The sequence below is a fragment of the Haemorhous mexicanus genome, chromosome 3 (genome assembly GCF_027477595.1).
Source record: "Haemorhous mexicanus isolate bHaeMex1 chromosome 3, bHaeMex1.pri, whole genome shotgun sequence".
Lineage (NCBI taxonomy): Eukaryota > Metazoa > Chordata > Aves > Passeriformes > Fringillidae > Haemorhous > Haemorhous mexicanus.
In genome coordinates this window covers 41,576,945-41,587,683 of record NC_082343.1, presented here as the reverse complement: position 1 = coordinate 41,587,683, position 10,739 = coordinate 41,576,945, and positions in this window count along the sequence as shown.

Below are 10,739 nucleotides of genomic sequence, written 5' to 3'. Positions count from 1 at the left end.
TATTCTCATCGTGACCATCCCACATTGTCAATATATATTTTTTCATCATTCTATCAAAATTTCCTTCCTTTGTTTGCATCTAGCTTTCCACTTCTTGTCAAACATTTTTGCTGGTTTTGGTATTTCTGTATTTAGTTTTTTGTTCTCCCTGTTTCTTCCTCTTTCTTTGTTTGGCTTTTCTAGATTTCTCTTATTCCCATCTCTTGTTGTCTTTATAATTTCTCTTCAGCATTGCATTTTGTAATTCCCCTCACTTCCTTCCCCTTCGATCATTTTTGTTCCCCTTTTACCTCACTCCCATCTGCTTCCATTATCCCCTTGCCAGATGCAGCCCTCCTCTCACATAATGAGGTGTCAGCGACTGATATCCATCTCACACTGACCAGCATCCATCAATGTTTTTATCACTTGGTCACCTCTGTCAAGCCAGTCAGGGAAGACAGAGCCCTCCTAAAGGCATCCTACAGGTTTTTTTTTCCACTGGAGCAGCTAGGGTTCAGGGATTAAATGGGTGGCATTGTAAACAGAGTGCTTGGGAAGGAGCCTGCACAGTCAGCGCTCAGGGCTCGCCTCCAGCCCAAGGTATGACTGTGTTTGTCAGGTATCACAACCCACCACTTTTCGTCCACCAATGCACTCGATATTTATCTTGAAAATTGTCAGGCTGAAAAAAAACCTAATGGGAAACAGTTTGCTGGTCATGGTAGAGATTCAGATGTGATTTCTTGTCAGACTAAACATGGAATTTCTGAAGGAGGAGCACAGTCATACTCAGAGCACTCCTCTGCTTCACTGCAACATCACTTCTTAGAACCAGCTGAGCTCATAGTGGGCCTGAGTTCCAGAAAGAAGCATAAAGAGCAGTAAGTGCATACTCCTGTTGATAATCACTGACTTCAGAGAAGATGGGTAAACAGATTTTATTCTATTGGAGAAAATGTTGATAAACCAAAGTTGTAAATTATAAATTTTCAGTTTAAAATTCAAAAATGCTAGTTTATAAAATGCGCCAAGATGCACAGCTGAGTTATCATATGTTTGTTTATGTTTTTATCATCTTTTGTGATCTCAATTTATCAGTCAGGCTAGGTTTCCCAGCTTTGGACAGAGAAAGTAGGCAATAAGTAATGTCATTCCATGGTCTAAGATCTCACAGAAGTTTAGACAGGAAAAGGAATAGAAATCATGAGACTTAAGACCAGCTTTTTCCAATTAACACACTTCAATTTTTCATCAGAATGCTTCAGGGATAGCTAAAGGCATTCTGAAGGAAAAATCTGGTTTATTGAAATCATGGGGTTTTTACTTTAAGGAAAAGCTTTTTCTAGATTATGCTGTATTTGGTCTGTTTCTTACTATTCCCTTTTGACTGCTTATCTTAAAAAGGTTTAAGAACCATTTCTGGTAAAAGCATCTCCCCAGGTTATGCCAGAAGTAATGAACCCTAACAGTGATGAACACAATAGCACAACACTAGTACTGCCAAGAGGCTATTAAGTGAAGATGCCAGGCACTTGTAATCTCACTTTTTTACCTTTTCAATCCAAAAGAAGTTATTTTATAGACCAGAAAATGTGTGTGTTCCTGAAATCCCAAGAAAGAATGTGTAATGCAAATCACAGTCCCTTATTTAAGGGGTTAAGTCATATACTTGCTAAAGTGGATGTAAATTTTAAAAAAATTAAGTATAGTACCTCAAAGAAGACAAAATATTGCAAAATATTTCCAAATAACTGCTTTCTGAAGTCAATGATCTACTGAAAGAAAATTCTGCTGAATTGTTTACAAAGTTCTACCAGTGTTTATATTAGACTGTAGAGGACAAGTGAATTTCCATGTCAGAAGTGTTGCACACACGAGATACAAGATACAAGATACAAGCAGAGCTAAGCATGCTTCCAGGTCTTCTGGACTGGAGGAATTACTGATCCCAGTTGCTGACATAAATCCTAGTTTTGATCCTGTAGTCAGTTCATACCCATTGTGGTAACATTTTTTTATGGCTTCACTCAGTCATTCACTCTCTGTTTCATGTCCCATTGAAATAACTACCAAAGTAGTTTCTCAGAGCCTGTCATCACTCTGTACTCCCAAGCATTTACGTTTTAATCTGAATATGTTGAATTCAGTGACCTGATTTCTTTTTAGACTTGAACTTTCTTCATATGACTCTTTTTTACAAGATACCCACACCATGGAATGTCCCAATCCCATCTCTCCAGCAGTGGGTTTCATGGCCTGAGTAAGAGCTAAAGATAGTTTAAAAGTTGTTTATATACCTAATGGTGCAACTGGATGTGCAGTACGGAAGTTTTAAGGCATCTGTGATCCCAGTTCCCACCTAAAGCCACCGGTGATGAAATGGAAGAATGAAATTTGAATTTGTGTCTGCACAAATGCAGTCCCTGCGTTGGCTGAAAACAGATCAGAGACGATTTCTTTCTTCCTGTGTGGACCAAGTTACAGCACGTGCCTTTCAGTATGTGAGCTGTGATTTTGCTGATTGCAAAGACAAACTGGAGCTGCTGGCTGGCCACTTCAATGAGACAATGACTCCCTCATTTTGCATCTATACCACTAACCACACCAATGATCTGAGGCCACCCAGAGAGAAACTGCCACAAGAGATTGCTCTGCAAGGAGGAAAACCTTCTAGGTCTTCTGGACAGGAGGAATTACTGCTTCCATACAGTCACCACTGAGATGCCACTTGTGCAGGCTGGTATAGGAAGGAAGTTGTGTCCTAATCACACATCCTCTCTATGGTCAGATACTAATCAGTGAGACAAAAAACCACATTTAAATAGTTTGGCTTTTAACAAGTTTTAAATGTTTCAGGCACTTAACTTTCACAGCATAAGAGTTGCGCCGTGATCCCTTTAGAGCATTGAGCACAACTATTCATTTCTGTGTGGATCAGGAGGGAAAGGAAATGCACAGAGCTGTGTGTTGTGCCAGGCAGATGACAGGGAAAATACTTGCTGACACAGGATCCTCTGCTGTGTGCAGCTGACACATCTGTCTGAATTCATACTGCAGCAGAGAGATAACATTTCACTTCCCTTCAAAGAGTGGGCAGGTGCTGTTATCATTTGATCTCTAGTATGCATGAAATCACTGGTGGTTAGGGCTTTAATAACATTGATTTTTTCAATTTGATTTCATAGGTGGTAAAAAAAAGTAAAAAAAAAGACACTAAAGAAGTAATGGGAGGCACATTACTGAATGTTTCCTCCCAGGAACAACAAATTGACAACTGCAGCTGATTAATTTTGTGCTACACAGAGAATGCAAGCATGTGCTTACATCCATTCCTCAGGGATGATGGGTTTGTTTCCTTAAATATAATCTAGCCTGTACAAAGACAAGAACTTGCTAGTGCTGTGGGACAGGTATGTTAGAGAATCAAGCAGCACAGCTAAATCTACTGAAATTATACTGTTGAGCAACAGCCTGGAGAGTGAAGAACAGTTAGCCCAGTTACTCAGGTACAACTGTACTTGTGACACCAGGAGCACAAAGGGACAGGTCAGTTCTGTAGGCATTCTGGCACTGATTTGAACTTCAGTACTGGCTTGTGGGTTGACCCTGGCTGGATGCCAGGTGCCCATCAAAGCATTTCTATCACTCCCCTCCTCAAATAGACACGGGAGTGAAAATATGATGAAAGGCTCATGAGATAAGGTCAAGGAGAGATCACTCACTGATTGCTTCACCTGGGCATCTCTAGAGCTGTTATATTCTCTCATCTATTCTTACTCTTTTTATCTGCCATTGCTCTTGTGAAGCATTTCTGCCCCCCTCGCCCCTTCTTAAATATGTTATCCCAGAGGCTTTGCCACCATCACCAATAGACTTGGCCTTGACCAGCAATGCATCTGTCTTGGAGTGTCTGGCATTGGGTCTGTTGGACATGGGAAGCTGTAGCATCCCTCACCCACCTCCACTAAAACATTGCCACACAAACGCAATATAACCTGGAAAACCAGAAACTTGTTCATGGCTCTTAGCCTTTTCAAGGAAATTTCTTCACCTGCAGCAAAACTTCTTAACAGGTCTCAGGATGTATCTTCCTTACCCAGTGCAGAGCTATGCTAGTTCAGGTGGCAGAAGCAGTACAGCCCCCAAAGGATCTATTCATCTTTCTCCAAGTTAGATAATTTTTGATGACTGCCCAGGCAACTTGCTCATCTCTTTGTGGTATTGTCCCTACTTGTTCCAGGGGGATTGGACCAGATGACCTTTGAAGGCCTCTTCCAAACCAAACTATTCCATGATTTTAGAATTATGTGACTGTGCTGTGTGGCACAAATATGTTCTTTACTGAGAGGGAATGGTATATGTGTTTGTGAGAACACACTGGAGAAAGCTGGAAACCCATGGTCCTTTCTTCCCTGGATGTTTTGGTTGCCTCTACTGCTGAGATTTTGAAAAGGGAACTAGTATTAACCACGTCCTGCTTCACTTTGTCTTCCTCCCAGTTTGTTGGCCAGGCTTGATAGGCATCTAAATTTGCACTGGTCTATCACTCATCCCCAGTGGGCTCTCACTACTCTGAAGCTTTAGTGCCTGTTCCAGAAAGCACCACCTAAATGCTAACTGGGACACCCTCACCAGGATCTGCTGCTTCTCCCCATTGCTGCTCTCTGTGGTCATACACAAACTCTTGGGCTCTGCTTCCTCCTACAAAGACAACCATCTGACAGACATGTTTCTTTCTCTTGCCCCCAAAATATTCTTTCTGTCCATGTTCAACTGACCTCAGCAGTCTGTGTTTGGAGTGAGGATCACAACTCAGCTGGCAATATTTGGGACAGCATTCTTGTTCTTTCATTACTTCACAGGCACAATATTCCTTTTGCTATTTCCAAGCTCAGTTTCTTCCAAAACACCTCTAACCTGAGCCATTGCTACCTGAAATGCTGAAGTGAGACTTGTCCCAGCTTGTCATTTCCTTCTACCTGCTGTCAGTTGTCGGGGCAGAGGTGCTGCTCCTCTGCATCTTTTCTCCATTTGTCTCAAGCATACCTGCTCCCTGTTCAATCCAGAGTGCCAGGACTTGGCTCTCAAGACACACACCACAAGAATCATTTACCAGACAACCTCAGTGTCAAATATACAAAACTGGAATCCAAAAAGGCTCCTCGAAGCAGTGTTGGTTACATGAGATATGTGTGATTTGTTCCTTGATTTCTCAGCATTAGTGTGAAGGCGCAGGGTCAACACACCCACAGCTAACCACTGCGCTGCATCTAACACTGCAACACTGACTCTTCAGCCCCTCCTGAGCCAGGAAAGGCCTCACACTAGTGAGGTGTCTAGATCTCTGCCTAAATGCATGGATAATCTCAAAGGTGTTTTCAAGTCTGGTTTTAAATGATAGATGGGCCAACATGTCAGCTGCCACAGACACTTTCTCCTGGGCAGTGGAACCTGCCTTTCCCTCCTGGTTTCTGTCTTAGTTTGGCAACACAACAGAAAAGTGTTCATTCTCTTTCTTTGTTGTTTTATGCTGTGTTTTGTTGGTTTGTTGTTTGGGGTTTTTAAGTGAGGAATTTCCCCCATGTTTAGCAAACTAACTCTTTCTGGGATCAGGCAAAAGCTAACAAGACCCCAGACCTTGATCCCAAATATGGTTGGGTCTTGCTTAACTCCCCTCCCTGTGCTTGTGGAGCAAGGGTTCTTGGTGAGAATTGTTACTCCCATTTGCAACCAAGAGGGAAGGTCTCACCCACGTGGGTGAAGTTTGTCCACACTAACCCATAGTGACACATAAAGTCTGTAAAGGGTCCCATAATTTCACATTGATTGTGGAGAAAAAATGCTGTCTTCTTGGCAGAATCACGTGTGCCAGTCATGCCTGGGTCACCCAGCTGTAGATGGCACAGAGCAGCCCATCCTTCAGGAATACCCTTCAGCCTGTCCAACAGAAAGAGAATTCTGTTACACTGGCATCAAGACTGGCATTCACTGCCAAAACAGGTCTCTGAGGATATCTTCATCACCCAGCTCCACAGTGGGGTTTGTTCCCCATGTCCAGGTTCACACAGCAGCCTGCTGTCAGCCAGGGTGTGTCCAGGGGGGTCATTTTCCTTTTTCCTTTTAGACATACACAAATGTTACATTATGCAAATTTTACTTACTGTCTTTTGAGAGGAAGGAGGGAAAATCTGCTTGCCCGTCATCAAGGCTTCAGCCTTCATGGCTGGAAAAGAGAAAGATGCCTTTTCACAGCAAATGTAGGCAGCAGGACCAGAGGTGTTTGTTCTGCATCAAATGCTGCCAGACCTGTCTGACCAACCTGAACCACACCACCTCTGGCTTTATACTGGCTTGTACCCTTGTCAAAGAATCCTTCCTGTTAATACTTTGGTGGGGCTAAAACAGGCAAGCAGCTTTCACTAATATGGCATTTTTGCTACAGTTTTCCCAGTGATTTTATGAGACGAGTGCCCTGTCTCAGCTGTGCCAGAGAAAGGGATGGACTCCTATTTGTTGAGCTCAGTCAGAAGGTTCCTGGATGTCCCTGAGTGATAGTTTTGTGGTCTCTTAAAGAATCTAATACAAGCAAATGCAACAAAGATGCTTGCACTGTGATGCCTCACTGATTTGTATTACTGAAGAGAAACTATGAAAGAAGCTACACTGTAATTACTAGATTTGTGTCCTCTGCTCTTTAGATGCTACTGCCTGATAACTTTGAGTGACACCTCAGAATTCTGTAGAGCTGAGTGACACCTCAGCTCTACAGAAGTAGAACCAATAGCAGGATTAATGTCTCAAACCTGAAATTCTTGTTAAGATATGGTATTGCAACAGTAATTTGTAATTTCCTCATCATCTGAACCAGCTGCAAAGTTTCACTACTCAGGCAGACATTTCTTGGTGCAAGAGGCTGGTAAGAGTGCAAGAGGGTGAGAGAGAGGCCATGCCAGCAGCTGGAGAGAAGCTCTTGAGCACAACATGAAGCTCTCAAATGCAGCCACTCTGCCTGGTTAACTGAAATGGAAGGTGAATGTGAGACTGGTCCAGTATGAGACAAGAGGTGTGTGGGAAGAGTCAGTATTTTGTAGCTCTACCTGAAGGCTTTTTTATGATTAAGAAAAAAATTTCTTTACACTAATTTTCTTTTTCCTTCACTGTTGAGTGCACAAAGACTGTTAAAGGCAAGACAGAATGAGAGACTGGAAGATTTTTACAAGCAACCAGAGATATGTGGTTAAAAGTTATTTTGAGCTTCTGTTGAAGAAGCCTCCCTAATGAAGGTAGCAAAAGGCTTTATTTTTAAAAGCTCCCCTCTGATTATAAGTTAATTTTAAAAGCTGCTGTTTGAATAAAGAAGAAAGAAACTATTTTCTATAACCCATGAAATAAGGATGTGTTTTTTTTGGAGAGGGCCTAAGAGAATTTTTAATGGAGTTAAAGCCTTACAATTCTACTAATTAGAAAATACCAGAATCATTGGAAAATACTAGACTTGTGTCTTTTAATAATCACATATACAGAGACTTCTGATTGCTTACAACTTTATCTTGTTATATCTGAGGTGACAACATCCTACTCTAAAAGTCTTTCATCTTCCCTCTTTCTGCACTCCTGCAAGGCCCAGAGTGGTTTTCAGTCTGTGTTAAAGTAGCATCCAACTCACAGCAAGACTTTGAAGATGTTGTCAACAACAACTTTTTCATGGGCCCTTTGCCAGCCTGCTCTCCCAAGAAGGATCTCTTCTGTCCCTCTACCACTCCAGTGCTCTGAACCTCAGACTGAAGCACAGTCCCTCCACAAGGGCACTTAAGCACATTTCTGGCATGCCCAATTCTGCCTCACAGAAAAAAAGAAAAAGGCTGTTCTGCAAGATTTCCTGTTCCATGATGCATGGGCAATTGGCCTACATTTGTGACCCCATTTTTCTTTCAGCTCTGTAGCTGTACTGCACAGACCCGATTCTTTGCTTCAAAGTCTGAAGGAATGGGAATGGCAAATGCCAGGTCCAGATTGAGTCTTGAATGAGCTGCACTGCTCTCTGACCTACACGCTTTCTAGCTTCCACATGGCTCTAAGCCTCAACCAGACCTTAAGTGCTGCTCTTGAGCAGAGGAAGACATAGAAAGAGACGAAGAATCTCCTCCCTCGGGCACCTCTGTGACTCGAACTCGAGCCGGAGCCCCAGGCAGGGTGGGGCCGTGGTGGGGAAGGCGCTGTGCGGCAGGAAGAGAACCTCTGCGGCTCTGCTCCCACCATCAACATGGACAGGAGAGTCACTGCCCGGAAAAATCATGCATTTCCCAGGCTCTGTACACGGCTTGTACTGCTAGAGCTGTAGCATTACGCGGTATTTCTGTGACAAAAACCAGTGGGGCAGAGCTGTGAGATCATGTAGTCTATATGAGCTGCTACAGCCACACATCTCTTAAGCTTTTCCCAATTTTCTAGCTCATTCCCTACAACACCAGGATGCAGCCAAAACCAAGGTTTTGCTCCTGGTTTTTGGTCAGAGTGCTCCTCACAGTTAATCTCTAACATGATGCAGTTAGTTCTTCAGATTTTAAAATTTTTTAACTCAATCCTTGCACCTGTTTCTCCCTGCTCTAAACTGCCCAGCTTGGTATCTACTTCACCATCATGAACATATCCACATGCCCCAGGGAAGGGAGCACAGCCTCAACCACCCCCTGCCAGTGCAGAGGGAATTTCCTGCACCAAGCCACAGCTCTTGTGTGGCTGCCAGCACCCTTACTGTGTCAAACAATTTTACATAACTTGCTCTCTGCTACCACCCATTGCCTTCTCAGCTTCATTGTCCTTTGGGTTAGTCTCAATTCGTGTGCATGTGCTTGATTTAATTTTCTTTGTACAAGCTGGATTGACTTGGGTTCTTTCAAAGTGGTACTTGGCACTGATTTCTGCATATATTTTTGTGCCTCTCTGGGTCCATTTGCATTTTGCCACAGTTTATCTTAACACATTTTGATATTTAGTGCAAAAGCATGTATGCAAGGAATCAGTGCAGAAGAGCTCCTATGCATTAAAATCACACTAGTGTATTCTAATCTCTCTTCCCAGGCTAAATGAGACCTATAGCCCCAATGCATTTGTTTGACTGGCACTTCCAACTCCTTCAAATCAAGTGCCATCAAATTAGCACACATTCACTGAAACCAGAAACTCATGAAAGTATTCATTAATTTTCTCTTTCATGGAAAAAGACCATGAGAATTTGTCCCCTTTTTCTGAGATCATCAGCACCTCCCGACATCTGTGACCAAACCTTAAAGAGACCTGCACTGCCAAAACTCGCTCAAAATTCAAACTTTCTTGTAGAGTCAATGGTTTCTGTTAAGGTGCCTAATTTCAAATTTTACAGGGCTTAATTTACATTAGTCTACTGAGTGAATGCAATTGACAAACACCCGGCTTGCACTGCTACAGTTAACAGTAACTCGTGTACGTTTGTGTTGCTTTTTAATGATGGAGTCTATTACTTAAATCTACAATTTATTCCATAGGAATTACTTTAAATTTCATATTTCTCCCATTAATATGTGTTAAATTATGAAGTTTAGGTGTATGTAATTCTCACCTCCAGGATTAATTTAGTCTCTGTAACCCAGAACCTACATTTTGTAATTTCAGCTTGGCTTGCTTGGAATGCTTTGAACTACTTATCTTTCAATTTTATCAGTTTCCTCTTAATGAACAGAGCACAGACCTCTTACTTTGCAGTTCAAAGGAGATGAAGAAAACATCAGTCAGGATGTCAGGTACTTAACACCATAAAGGTGTTTTTCTCATAAAGGCTGCCAGAATAATTTTGCAAAACCCAATCTCTAACGTTTCTAGGTAGCCAAGTATCACATTGCTTTCAAGGAAATGAATGCTTCTAGATTTTGCCTAAATTCATCCCTAATTTATCCTTAGATAGACAGTTTACTTGCTGTGAGGGATAGGCACAGCCTGACACACTGCTGAGCAGCAGCCTGTTTGCCCACAACTGCCCCCTTCCCTCTCTGCCCATGCTTGTTCCTCCAAACCACCATGACACCCTCCTTTCTCCCCTTTGGGTTCTGGCTCTAGGTCTCCCAGAACAGGATTTATGAACCCCCCAAACACTTCTCCAACATTCCATCAGCCCATGTCTTTGTAGGTCACTAAGCTCATGAGGGCTTGACTGGGGGCACTGCTCCTGAGATGGCCCAGGAAAGAGAAAGGGCAAAGGGGTTTCAGCTTCAAGAGCTCCAGTTCAGTATTGGACTTCCCTTGCCCTTGCTCCTCTGTGCTCACAACAGCTGAGCCTTAATCCCAAACCCAACAATTACCAATGTACAAAGCAGGGGGGCTGCACCATCACCTCTCTTCATAGGCAGTGCTCCTTGTGCAGGAGGCTTCCTGCCACTGTGGGTTCTGAGGGCTTGCTGATGTGGGTGGTCCCAGCGTGCTGAGCCGCACAGCCCCACACCTCAGGAGAGGAGCTGCTGCATCACAGCAGCCCCCAGCAGTGGCAGATGCACCTGCACAAGTTACCTCATTCCTCTGGTCTGCTTTCCATTTGTGGAGCTGAGTTTTTAATCACATAACCTAACGCAAAACAGAATTACATGTCTGAAATATGATGGGAACAGCAGTTTAAAAGCAAGTCTGCCACAATCACCTAAGCCAAAAATGCATCTGGAAACACTGCTCTGCCACGTGCCAGCCTTTTCCCAATAGTTTCCCTTGCAGCATGGCCTGAAGACATCTGT